Here is a 15035-nt window from a genome sequence, read left to right as displayed (position 1 = left end):
ATGAAAGATCAACTCCACAACTCCCAAGAATCACCTGCATGCAAACGCCTATTATAGAAGAGAATAGCAAAAAGCTATGGAGGCAAGAATTGCTAAATCCATAGATGAGACATTCTTGATGAGCAAAAAGATGGATTGCTACAATCAAAATTGAATAAGTTTACAATGAGAGATCATCCTTATAAAGGAGATTGAAACCCTTAAAAGGTCTAGCCTAGGTTGCATCATAATAATTAATAAAAGAAATTAATTATTAGATGCCTAAAGTTTAGCTTAAGTAAACTAAAGTTAATTAGAAAATATCTAATTACTCTAACACCCCCCCTTAATATAAACTTAGGGAGTAGCTAAAAACCTAAAAACTAACACTGAAAGTAGAAATGGGTCTCAGAAAACAAGGCCTAATGAGGTACCCAAGCACAACCAAATCTTTGAAAAGAGGAGAAATAGAGAAAATCACATTGGAAAACCCTACTCCAAAAAGCAATGAAAAACATGTTGAAGGAAACTAGTGAAGGACTGAAGAAGCCTTCAAACTAGGGAATGTCCCAAAAGATAGGAACAAAAGATGATCATGAAGAACACCACTGAAGCATGTAGAAGCTACAAAGCTCTATCAAAGGTAACTATTGATCTGAAAAACATTCACTAAAATGGAACTTGACCAGGTAGAGAAGACTGTAATCTACATTGAATCGGGAGGCACACAAAGGCAAACAACTAAACTTGAAGATACATATGGTATGAAACACCAAAGCCTAAAGAGTTGATCAATCGAGCCAAGGAAGCATGAGAAACAATAGAAGAACCACCCTAATGCAGACAAGGGCGAGGTGACAAGCAATTGAAAAAGTGGGCCAAAAGAATTGCATGTCAAGAAACCATGATCAAGATGCACAAAAGAGTACATATGTGTGTACTGAGGTGATCAATCTCAGACACGTCATGAGGCTAATGTCATGGAAGGGACACTCATTGAATAAAGGAAGATGGAAAACAAATACAAAACATCAACCCCCCATGGAACTTTATCAAAATAGTGCATGTACAATAAGGCACAAGACATAGTGAATCTCAAGAATACAATAATCTGCATGAGTGTCCTCAGATGACATTGCTCGAATCAGAAGGCAAAACAAGGCAAATAGTTGAAATGAAAAATACAGATGCAGTATGATAGTTTATCTTAGTGCATTTACAAAAATGCATAAAAATGGTGTATAAATAGACTAGAAGAGACATAAGACTAATACAAAAGATAGTACAAGTCATGATGAATCATTTGAAGCAACAAAATTGATCCCCAGCTCTGATACCATGTTAAAGTTGATGAAAGATCAACCCCACAACTCCCAAGTATCACCTATATGCAAACACCTATTACAAAAGACAGTGACAAAAAACTATGGAGGCAAGAATTACCAGATCCATAGATGAGACATTCTTGATGAGTAAAAAGATGGATTGCTATAATCAAAACTGAATAAGTTTACAATGAGAGATCGTCCTTATAAAGGAGATTGAAACCCTAAAAAGGTCTAACCTAGGTTGCATCATAATAATTAATAAAAGAAATTAATTATTAGGTGCCTAAAGTTTAGCTTAAGTAGACTAGAGTTAATTAGAAAATATCTAATTACTCTAACATCATCTATGCTACGCATTCATACATCATACACATTTGTATAAATCAAAGTCATGTAGCTAAACATCTCATGTATGAACATCATAAGAGAAACAAAATGTGACACATGCAATGCTATCAAATACGCGCGCACGCACACACACACACACACGCATGCACACACGCACGTGCCAAAGAATGAAAATGTACATCGATACAAAAATGATTCATCTATAACAATAAGACATTAGGGCAATACCTTCTATGATGTTCAATGATATTCTAATCCCTTTTGACAACTTTTTCAAATAAGATTCTAATATAAATCAGTTTACAAAACTTCCACAACTGATTTCTAAATCCCTACAAATGCCCTAAGATATTCATATCTAACCTCAGTGCAATGTGAAATATAAATGGATAGGAACCTGGAAACTGCTTTAGAAATATGGATTTTACTATAGCGAGTCACTATAGCAGCGACGACACTACAAGAAATCATTGTAGCCATATTTGACTTATTGCTTCAATTGTACTCCACAACCTAGCCCTAGGCAACAAATTTGGCACAATGAAAAGAGTGATTTGTCTTCTCCAATAATTGTGACCCCTTGAAGGATCTTTCACCAATATGCTTGAATAGAACACCTGTATGATGTCCTCCCAATACCAAATTCACTAGGTATTTCACCAACTCAAATGGAGGCACACAAAAGAACTTTGTTCTCCAGTAGAAAATGTTGAAACCCTTGGCTCCACAAAACTCATCAAATGCAAATGACAATAATCGGATGATAAGAAAATAACCTCTCATGTGCCCTTTATTCTTTCCTTGTGTGAGCTCACTTACTTTTCTCCCCAATGTGGGATAAAAAAATATTCTTATATTTTCACTTTTTTATAATATTATAATATTTTCACTTTATTATAATATGAAATTATAATATTTTCACTTTATTATAATATGAAATTACGCCCCATCATAAAGTGTCAATCCCTAATATAACCCTCTAACTCAAGCAATCTGGCAACATAGTAAACTCCAACCTTCACCTGGATCCCAAATGAAGAAGTATATGACACCCCTATCAATATTAAACCAATTACATACCACTAACAAGATACCCTACAGTATAGCACTCAAATCCCATGTTAATGATGTAGGAGTTAGAATATCACTAGAAGAAAACCCCACAAGAAATCTCTTCATCGTAGTCCCTACCCACATAATATATACTAGATTGGAATCCTAGTCAATGATCCCTTGAAGAGACGTAGCTCCAAGAGAACCATATGTACTCATGCCAATTGTATCAACAATAGGTGTAGCCATTTCAAAATTTGTGGACACTGGAATATTACCGATTGTTGCAACACAAAACTGAACCTTTACAGATGGTGAAAATTGAGCCCAACTCCACTCAAGTGAGTGATCAACATCAATCTCAAATAGTAGATTGTCATAAGACAATGTTGTATCCATCTCGAACATAGGATTGTCCATGAAGTGAACATCAACATTTTGTTGATTGATAATATAACATGACTCTGTCACTACATCACTCACCTCATCAGCAATAACAAGTGTACTATCATCAAAGCACACATCTACAACCACATGCATTCTATTAAACTCCTTGTTGAATGGATCAACCAACATAGAAGTGGTTGTTGATATGCTCTTACTCCCACTATCACTACATCGCCATCAAATACATGATCTAGGGAACTCATGCCAATAACTGCATCATCTGACTTAATCTAACATGAATTTTCATCACATTTCACCTTAATTGTGTCCAACTCATGTAATGTCTCATAAGAAATTTCTTGCAAAACTATAACTGTAGCTGTATCATCACATTTCACTCTTTAAAAATGTGGTATCATTCTCTACTCAAATCTTGGATTCAAAATCAGTTAGGTCATCTGTTTGTGATTTTGACTCATCTCATTCACTAGCACATCCAACTATTTCACAATACCCTGTATCTCAAAATCTCCATCCCTTGGCAAAGAAGTACGCCCTTTGTGGGTATAATGAATACCAAACCTCATGTCACAATCCGTAATGCTAAAAACCAAGTACTCTACCTATGGGTCAAAAGAAAAGTGATGAACACTCCTTATAGTGTAATGTCAATAAAAACTCTCAATCTTTGTCAAGAGCTCATCATCATCAAACTGAGAATCAGAAATGGCTCCAATCTCTAACTCTGAGCTCTTGGTTGGGTAGAATCCTGGGCAACCCTCTCTACAAACCCAACCACAAAAACCCTATTGGGAAGCATTGTATCCAAGGTCTTTACAATCTTCCTCACCAATCATCATATAGCATGAGAGCCTTGAATGAGAGTACCCTCAAATATACTATATGAAACCTTCCGCAAATCTGAGCTCTCAAGAAAATACTCCATGAATGACTCAGGACAATAGAAATTATATGTGGAAGCATCAATCTACTCCTCCGCAATCCATAGCTAATCCCTCTAAAAATGTGACAACACCAACTATCTAATGCTACTAGTTGTATGAAAAGAAGAAATAGATTCACATTTAATAGAATGAAGAAAATCTCCATGAGAATCCATCTCCACTAATGCTCTCACCTCCTTTGTGCATACTACACTCATATCCTGGATGAATGTGTTTGCCACATCATCATGTTCCTCATCCTCAACCATAGAAGCAAACTCATCACCAACCATAATATCTAACTAAATAGGGTCTGGGGTTAGTGTTGACTATACCCATTGTAACTCCATGGTATCCTCATCCAACTATGATTGTGACTCCTAAAGAGCCAATTGAGTATACTAAAGAGAGTCCATAGTCACCTCAACCTCTCTGGTGAGTTCAACTACCTCCTCCTCTTTCCCTAAAATTATCTCATAATAGGTGCTACCCCACTCTAGAAGGTAATCCCTATCGATAACTAACTAAGAGTAACTATGCTTCAAGATCCTAATAGCCTCTTGAAGCACATGAACCTTTGCTAGGGAAAAACTACTCTCACCATGCTCACCTAACATAGGATCACCCCAACCAGATGTAGCTAGCATCTGATAGATAGCATCATAATGATCAAGAGATGAAGAAATGTCACTATCACTCACCTTCAGCTGATAAGTCACATGATGCCTTTATAACCTCTGACTCATGTGCAAGCTCCCTATCTCATTAACTGCACTGTGATAGGAAATAGAATTAGAATTGTCCACTACAAAATCGCTCATACATGTGCTATTGTCCTCACACAATTATGCATCTGAGATACAACTACCATGTACCTCAACCAACTCCTCATCTAAAGAAATGGAAGCCCTCGTAGTGTCAATCTCCTTGCATGTCTCAACTTCCACCTCAATAGTAAGATCCTATGAACATTGATCCTGGGACTCATCCAAAACCTCCTTGGAGTCATCACCCAATATATGACAAGGGGTATCATACCCGGTGCAACTCATAGAATCATCCAAAAAATCATCAGAGGTGTTCATACTATCTCCATCCCCATCGCCTAACCGAGCTTCAACTGGTGTCACTTGACTCTATACACATGACTCTATGTCATCTCATGAATCAATAACGCTAAAGCATGAACCCACATCTACTAATTCTGTTGTAACATCCAAATCACCAACATCATAGCTCAATGACTCCATACATGCATCAGTTCCACTTGAGGAAGAAGTTGCCTTCTATACTGGAGCAACACTGTGAAAACTCACATACAAATCTTAAATATAAATCCTCTCCTTGAGATAGACAAAAGTGTCAGTGGTAACAACTGCAACGACTGTCTGTACACTAACCACAACAACAACTTTGGGAGCCTCAAACTACTAAAGCTTAGTGCCACTATCCTCCACTGCCACTAACACAACCACATGTCCCTATAAAATAAGTCCATCATCAACATTGCAAATAAGACTAGTATGTGTTGTACTAAATATAGGTAAATTTGCATCATAGACACCCATCAAGGAAAACTCAAGCTTCCTTCCTTGCAACCTCAATGTAGGCCTTCTAAAGGCATAAACAATATACCTTGATGCTCTCTCCATTGTCTCTGAATCTGACAAGATCTCTGCCAACCTATGTTGATGAAGCTTGAGTTTCTCCATACTCTCGTGCAAAGCATTCATTTTCTTGCTAACTTCCCCATCACTTTGCTAGCTCCCATAACTACTAGGCTTCTAGTATCTATACATAGCTGAAAAAAGCTAGAGCGTTGGTCACTCCGCAAACAACAAAAAATTTGAAATAAATAAATAAATAATTTCTTATTCCATAGGATGGTAGGAAACCGCTTTGATACCAATGTAATAATCCCAACTGGTTATTACTTCAACAAATACCAAATTCTTTAATAATTTAGTTGTTTGACAATTCGTCAAGCACTTTGCAAGCAAGTTCTGATACCACTGTAATATCCCTTGCAATTCTAATTTTTATTTTATGATTTCTTAACCTGAGAATTTTGTCAAACACTTTGCACACAAGATATATATTGCAGATGTAATTTTTGATTGCTTTCTAAATGCCAAACTTTAATAAATATGCTTGCAAAGAATTCCAAAACATTTAACAATGAATATGCAAATGTTTTTGTATAACATTGATTACAAATAAGAAAATATGCATTTGTAACAATAAGACATTAGGGCAACGCCTTCTATGATGTTCAATAATATTCTAATCCCTTCTAACAACTTTTTGATATAAGATTCTGATATAAATCAAATTACAAAACTTCCACAACTGATTTCTAAATCCCTGCAAATGCCCTAAGATATTTAGATCTAACCTTAATGCAATGCAAAATGTAAATGGATAGGAACCTAGAAACTGGTCAAGAAATCTGAATTTTACTGTAGTGAGTCACTGTAGCAGCAACAACACTACAACAAATCATTGTAGTCATATTCGACTTATTCCTTCAAGTGTACTCTACAATCTAGCCCTAGGCCACAAATTTGGCACAATGAAAAGACTTATTTTCCTTCTCCAATAGTTGTGACCCCTTGAAGGATCTTTTGCCAATATGCTCAGATAGAACACCTTTACGATGTCCTTCCAATGCCAATTTCACTAGCTCAAATGGAGGCACACAAAATAACTTTGTTCTCTAGTGGCAAATGTTGAAACCCTTGGCTCCACAAAATTCATCAAATGCAAATGATAATAATCAAATGATAAGAAAAGAACCTCTCATGCCCCTTTATTATTTCCTTGTGGGAGCTCACTTACTTTTCTCCCCAATGTGGGATAAAATATATTCTTATATTTTCACTTTATTATAATATTATAATATGAAATTATGCCCCACCATAAAGTGTCAATCCCCAATAAAACCCTCTAACCACCATGTTAGCCTACGAGGATCATAATAATAGGCTAATCCCTAAAATTTTGATGCTGGCAAAAATAGGGACATCACACTTACAATGTAAAAAAAGAACTATTTAATGTTAGTTGAAATAATGTCTTATGCAAAAACTTGGGGTATTGCATAATGAGAATGTCTAGAAAGCATGGATGGAATTGTTGAAGTATATTAAGTTTTCACTTCTCTCATTGATGTCATAATATTTGGATCAACTACGTGAAGTTCAAAAGTCTATCAAAGTCTTACTATTTTCAATATAATTTTCCACATGGCAATTAAACTAGTTATGAATAAGCATCACTATAGAAATGGTAGATTTTAAAAAATGATACATTCAATGGACTTGAAAAAATCAAGTTGTAGTCCAAATTGACTATTAAACACTAGCTAATAAAATCTAACAAACACCAGCACCCTTCTCCATGTAACCATTAAATAAGTGTGTTAAATAACTAAGAAGTGGAAAGAAAAACAGAAAATATCCAACATCCAAATATGAAGTAGGTTTACAACAACATTAGTATTACTTTCACTAGTTGGAATGAATCTAGATTAACAACTAAAAAGATAAACTAACTTGGAAAGCTAAAATTGACTCTTAAAAGAGAGAGAAAAGTAATTATGAGGCAATGCTTAGTACAACTTACATATTATGCCTAAAGTACTTATGATGTAATTTTTCTTCTTGATGATGAATGTAATTCACAAAATAGGTTCTTAATTCCTTTTGGTGTCTCTTTTCCTTGATCATAATATAAGAAAAAATATTTATTATCATAATGTATTACCTATCTTTCCTTTAGTATTTATTTAAATAACCTTTTCTATTAAAATTAATATATTTCATCATATTTGTATTTATTTATTTATAATCTAATAAGCACCTTTCTATGTTTATTTATTTACAATCTAAGTACGTGTTTAGTTCTCTAGATTATGTGTAGCTCATTTATCTATAAAAGATTATGAGTGATTGTGTAATGTGTGTTACCTAAAATATTTAGAAATTATCATTTTATACTTTCATTTTAGTAAACCTATCCGTTCTTATACTTCTCTAGACATTCAATATTTTTAATCTAAGGTTGATTATGATTTGAGAATTATATTTAATCTTTCTTTACCATTCTATAATTTTCATACTATATGATTTGCATTGATACTCAAAAGTTTCCTACATATTAGTGCATGTCATTAGATTGTTAAGTGTGTGTGTAGAGAGAGAGATTTGAAATCCATGTTGAAGACAAAGCTCATGAGAATGGCTACATGCATGCTCATGAAGTAGAATGATCCCAATTTTATGTTGGTCCACATGTTTGGGCTCGCACATCCTCACAAAACCCTACAACCCTTTGAAGAACTCCCTTAAGAATCATCCCCATGATTTCTTGTAGACTTCTAAGAGGCACAAGTACCTCGGTGGTGAAAAGCAATGTTGAGTTCATCTAGACAGTTGCAATTGCTATGCCCTTGATGCTCATGTTGAAGTAGAAGATGAGGATGAGGTTTATCAGGACATGCAGTATGACGACCACTATGGCACAAGTTTTGAGCTGAATGAGGTTTCATCATGAATACAAAATCCAACTCTTCTTTCAACAATAACCATTTGTTATATGTTGATAGATGTATTATATGTTATTTAATGGTGGACATGGAAACAACCCAATGATGTGTAAAGGGAAACAATGCAACATATCTTTTCAATGGTTATTCTTCTCTTAAAAGAAGATTGGTGACTATTGGATTGAACCTTCAGCCCCTTTACTTCAAATAGGAAATGCCTCTAACATAAAAATAAATTAGCAATTGCATTTTTAGTGGCAAAGGCTATATAAAAGAAGTATTCAATTAGATAAAACATTAGTTTTTTTTGTGTATATACAATATGTGTTATATTCAAGATCAATTGATAATGATATAGAGTAGAGATAGATAGATAGAATGAGACAAGAGTTAGAGGGAGAGATGAAAGAAGCAATATAAAGTGACAAAGACAATGATATAAATATAGAGGTTTAGGAAGAGGTAAAAATGAAGATGGAGGGAGGGAAGAAGAGGGAGATAAATAGGTAAAGAGAGAAAAAGAGGGCTGCAAAGAGGAAGGGAGGGAGGGACAAGGAGTAAGGTTGGGGAAGGATACAAAAATAAATCTATAATAAGAGAAAGAGGGAAATAAACACGAAGAGATACATGGTAAGAGAAAGAGGGAAATAAAGTTATATTTAAATAGAAAGAGGGACAAGGAGATGTGGGAGAGAGGGAGAGAGGTAGGGAAGGGAAAAGAGGGGGAAGAGATATTGACATATTTGAAAGATAAACTTGATATTAACAAATAAAAAACAAAGAGAGATATGGATATTTGAAAGACAAACACAAATATTTTATGAGAAAATACATCTATGATTTACATTGTTTTTCAACTCACAATTAAATCAATATGTTTTCATTGCATTCTTGTGTAATTGTTATATTGTAAAGAATAATTGGGTGGAATTGTAATTAATATGTTTCTATTGACAGTCATGAAAAGGACCACTCATGACTAAATTTAATCCTATATATCGCTGAATATTATTTATGACAATCATTATTAAATACAACTTATGTAAGAACCCTTACTACTTCTAACTCAAAATTTGAATCATAATCTCACCCATAAAGTATCAACAATCCATTAAACACTTGGTTAGTAGTCTCAATCTAAAATATTCACTAATTCTTAAATTTTGATTCTATCTTTCAATATCAAACACAAGGATTCTAGACATACATTTCATCAAACAATTGACTAATCATGATTTTTAGGAATAAACATTGGTTTCCCTCAGGGGCAGTATTTCAAATATTTTGTATACATATTTCAAATAAGAGATAGCTCATTGTTATAATTGAAATTGTATACCTTGCTCCCATAAAACTAAAGTAAACACATTAGCAATGCACAAAAAGTCTATCTAATTTCAGTAGTCATGCATAAAGAGAAATTTTTTGAGTTTGCATAGTTTCTAATGAAATCATATTGATGTAAAAATATTGTATAATCATAGAAAATAAATTCTATTTCAAATGACATGATAATTAAAAATTTTAGACTTTGTTCCCAATGAGAGATAGGAATTTTACTTCGATACCCATCATTATTATTGTTGGAGCCTAGATGTCTCTATAGGAGTGACAAAGCTACATTGAAAAAGTTAATTTTTCTACCTCTTACTCACAATAAAGGAATCTCTACACCTCTAATGTAGTGCTTGTCTCATTTTCTTTATACATGACATTATGGTGGATGTGGCTTTAGCATTATGTGAGTTAGTATTTTTGTGTTGTTGGATGAGATCCTATGCGATGCCTTGTTAGCTCAAGATGTTGTCTTGTACTTTTTGTGATTAGTGGAATTCACCATATGTTTGGTTAGATTTATGCTTGCATTGTATGACCATGTTGGAATAGTAAGAGGTTTGTACCTTTGGGGTGACATGGTTTATGTCGTTGCATCAGTAAATAGTTTATGCCTTATGTTTAGTTTTGCAAACCATTGAGTTGTGGTTGGCCATATTCTTCATTCTTAATGCTAGACCATTTTTAAGCCATTAGCCTAAATTTTGAGGACTCATTGTATTCTTAGATTTTTCATCTAGGCTTGACTAATGCAATTTTTTAAATATTAAAATATTATGATTTTATGTTGGCACTCTGAGATACACTCAATTCAGTTTAATCTTGTGTTCATTCTAAGATTTTATTTTTTCTATGATGAGTGTTATAAATGCTTTAGAATAACTAAGAAGGGGGGGGGTTGAATCAATTATTCAAGGTCCAAATGTCCTATTTAAACTTTTCACTAATTATGGTGAGCCCATTCAATCATTCGTTCATCCAAGCTTTAACTTTTCTAATCAGCAAGTTACTATAAATCATCATGCAAGCATAACACATAAAAAATCAACACATAACATAGTGATTTACGTGGAAACCCAATTTGGAAAAAACCACTAGTAACATGCTACTCAATTCTCACTATTCTGAAGTGATCCCATGTTAAAGGCTTACAACACACTATTAAATGTGACCTTGATAGAGAATTTAACCACCTTGTTAGAAGTGGTCTAGGTTAGAGGACTTTAGAACATTCATTTGGAATGCCACCCTATTAAAGGATTTACAAATGGCTTTTAAACCAACCTACGTCCATAGGATTTTCATATCTAATACAATTGCTAGAGAGTATTAGAAAATCTTTGACCTGTCTACAACATACAACTTAACTTGTAGATCTCAGGTCACATCTCAGCTCATACCATTGCCTAGCCTTCAATCTCTGCAACTCTAACAACTTGCCCTCCTTTCAAGCTTAGTCTCCTTGAGTCTCTATGCTTAATGAACTAGTGCAATCATCTCTTCATGAAAACTTGTAGAAGCAGAGCCTCTTTGCTCTTCCTTCTTCTAGATGCCTTCTCCTTGACACCCTTCTAACCACTTTGCAGTTTTCCACTTTAGTAGCAACAGTATCAGTAGCATTTTCTTCTTGGTCTATGACTCCTTAAATAGAAGTCTTGGAGTTCCCTTCATACTCGATTCTTCCATCCTTTAATTTCAATTCATATAGATTAGGTAGGATTCATTGTATCTAACTCATATTTTGTTTCCTCTAGAATCTTCTTAAATAATCATCTTTAATTCACCCAAAAATAGTTTACATAGAATTTTGTGCCACCAGTTCATCATCCTTATCTTCCAATTAGTTCACAAAATTCAAGGTAACCACTTTGTTGGCTCAGATTTGGCGAATCTTTGTCATTTGAAATAATGTAGCACCTCGACACTATTGAAATACTAGTGCTCAGCACATACTGTGTTACTTGACATCAACTATGTTTTTCCTGATGCTTGGCACCTGAAGATCACTTGGGCACCAACTAAGATTTTCTGATGCTCGGCACTTGAACTTCACTCAACACCTGAAGATCACTCGACACACACTAGAATTTCTTGTTACTCAGCTCCAACTGAGAATTTTCTTAGCTTCAACTAACTTGCTCGACACCCACTAATGATCTTAGTTTAAGCTTTGCAGTCAACCTTGTTACAACTTATTCCTCCAATGTTTCTAAGTGTGATCAACCTTTGTATCTTTGAGTAAGTTATCAATACATCATTTAACAATTATCTTAACTGATCCTTTCACTTCATTACAACATCATAACTCAACCTTTTCCTTAGGTGCTCTTGTTATATCTTGTTGATCAAATCCTCTTCATCAATCAACTAAGTGATAGTGCTTGGATCATATAAGAAAATGGCATTCCTACAAATAGCAGGTTTGACATCAGTGACAAAACAATGATTGAAAAAAACAAATTTTCCTTCTTTGCAAAAATCTCCCTCTTTGATCTTCAACAATGAGCTTTTCAATCATATTTCCAACAATCTCCCTCTTTGGCATTGATGGAAAACAAAACTGATCAACCATCAGACTAAACTATTCAACCACAAACTAACTAGGTTACAACAGTAAGTCAAATGCCAAAAAAAAAGTGTATTACCATCAGTTTTCACATCTCCTTCTACTATCTTGATTGCTTCATTTATGCTTCTCCCTCTCTTTTGTTGTATCCTTGTTCTTTGGTTTTCTCCCTTTGTATTGCTCATTTTTTGTTGTTCTAATCAACTTCTCCCTCTATTTTCATTTGATCAGTATCTCCCTCATACTTTTGATCACATGATGTTGATTAGTTTCTCTCAACTTCTCCCTCTTTAACAACAATGCCAAAGACATATTAGCATCTTAATATGCAAGTGCAACTTTTACAAGTTCATTCTAGTTCTCCCTCCATCACCTTGCTTGTGATTGATTTGGAACTTCAACACTTCTACTACTTTAGGCATGAATCCTAAAGTAAACATCCTCTTCAACAACGTGTAAAATCTTTTAATAATTAGCTCATTTGATGCAGGGCATTCTTGCTTTTGCTTCAAGTAGCCTTGGCTAGGGGTATCACCTCTAACTTACCTCTAAGATATTCAAAAGCATCTTTGGGTAGTGCTTTTCTGAAGATGTCAACAATCTGTTCCTTTGAGCTAGCATATTCCATCTTCACTTGTTTATCTTCCACCAACTCTCTTACATAGTGATACTTGATTACAATATGCTTGGTTTTAGCATGCATTACAGGATTCTTTGATATGTTGATGGCACTTGTATTATCACAATAAAGTATGAAATGCTTATTTACCTCTTCCTTCATACCTTGTAGCAAATGTTTGATCCATACAATATTGGTGCAATTTATAGCAGCTGCAACATATTCAACTTTAGTAGTGGATTATGAGGTACATCTTTGCTTTTTGTTGGTCCATGTAATCAACCTTTTTCCTAAGAAAAGTGCTCCTCCATTGGTACTTTTTCTATCATCAATGTTACCTCCCCAATCTACATTAGTGTAGGCTTTTAGTTCAAAATTTTCACTCCTCTTGTAGTACAAACCAAAGTCATCAGTTCCTTTCAGGTACCTTAGTATTCTCTTTACTGCCATTAAGTGATTTTCTCTTGGATTTGTAGAAAATCTTGCTACTATTCCAATAGCTAATGCAATGTCTGGTCTACTATGTACAACATATTGTAGCTTTCCAATCACTGATCTATCTAATGTCTGATTCACTTCAGTAGACTCATCATTCTTGGATAACTTATGTCTAGTTTCCATTCATGTGCTGACTGGTTTTGAGTCTTCTAACCCAAATATTTTGAGTATCTCTTTGATGTATTTGGATTGGGTCACAAATATGCCATGTTTCAATTGATGTACTTGTAATCCAACAAAGAATTTGATTTCTCCAAACATTGACATCTCAAATTCATGTTTCACTTGATCAGCAAAATATTTGCAAAGAACATCTTTTCCTCCAAATATTATATCATCAACAAAAATTTCTAATATCAAAATGTCTTTACCTTTTTCAGCTTTGATGTAAAAGTTGTTGTTGTCATTTGTTCTCTCAAATCCTATCTTCACAAGATATTTGTGCAATCTCTCATACCATGCTTTAGGTGCTTGCTTCAATCCATAAAGTGCTTTGTGCAGTTTGCAAACCATGTTCTTGTTCTTCTCATCAAAAAATCCCTCTGGTTTTCTATGGAACTTCCTCTTCTAGTATACCATTCAGAAAAGTAGACTTCACATCCATTTGGTACACTTTGAAACCTTTGTATGTGGCATATGCAAGTAATGTTCTTACTTCTTCCATTTTTGCAACAGGGGAAAATGTTTCTCCATAATCCAATCCTTCTTCTTATGCATAGCCTTTGCAAACTAGTCTGGCTTTGTTTCTTGTTATCTCACCATTCTCATCAAGTTTGTTTCTAAACACCCATTTGGTACCAATCACATTCTTATCAGTTGGTCTAGGAACTAGGGTCCATGTTTTGTTCTTCTCAATCAGATCTATCTCCTCTTCCATGGCTTTATACCAGTCATCATCTTGTAGTGCATCTTTCACTATTTTGGGTTCAACCTTACTTAACAGACATGATTCATTCCTTAGTCTATTCATTGTCATTGATCTGACATCCTTGTCACCAATGATTTGATCTACAGGGTGATGTCTTCTTACATACTTGGCTAATCTTGGCTCTGTCCTTCTTTCCATATTTTACCCTTCATCTTCAAAGTCCTTTTTCTCTTCTTCATTTGGTATTTCATCATTCCTCTCATGTATGCTATTTTCAGAACTAGAATGTGCATTTTCCACATTCTGTAGCTCAGCTTTTGAATGTAGGTCGACATTCATTGGCTGAGACTCGGCTGATATTGAAATTTGTTGTTGATTCCCAACTTGATTTGCAACATTGTCTTCTACAGTCATTCCTTCATAGAAGTATACAAAGGATATATAATCCTCTGATTGTTTGGACTCATTAATCTGAATTTCTACATGCTCATCAAAATTTACATTTTCAATCTCCACAATCTTGTTAGTGTTAGTATTCAAACACTTATATGCCTTGCTTCTAGT

The sequence above is a fragment of the Cupressus sempervirens genome, chromosome 5, assembly GCF_028749045.1.
Source record: "Cupressus sempervirens isolate cs-2001-9-10 chromosome 5, ASM2874904v1, whole genome shotgun sequence".
Taxonomy (NCBI): Eukaryota; Viridiplantae; Streptophyta; class Pinopsida; order Cupressales; family Cupressaceae; genus Cupressus; species Cupressus sempervirens.
Note: the sequence above shows the minus strand (reverse complement) of the source record.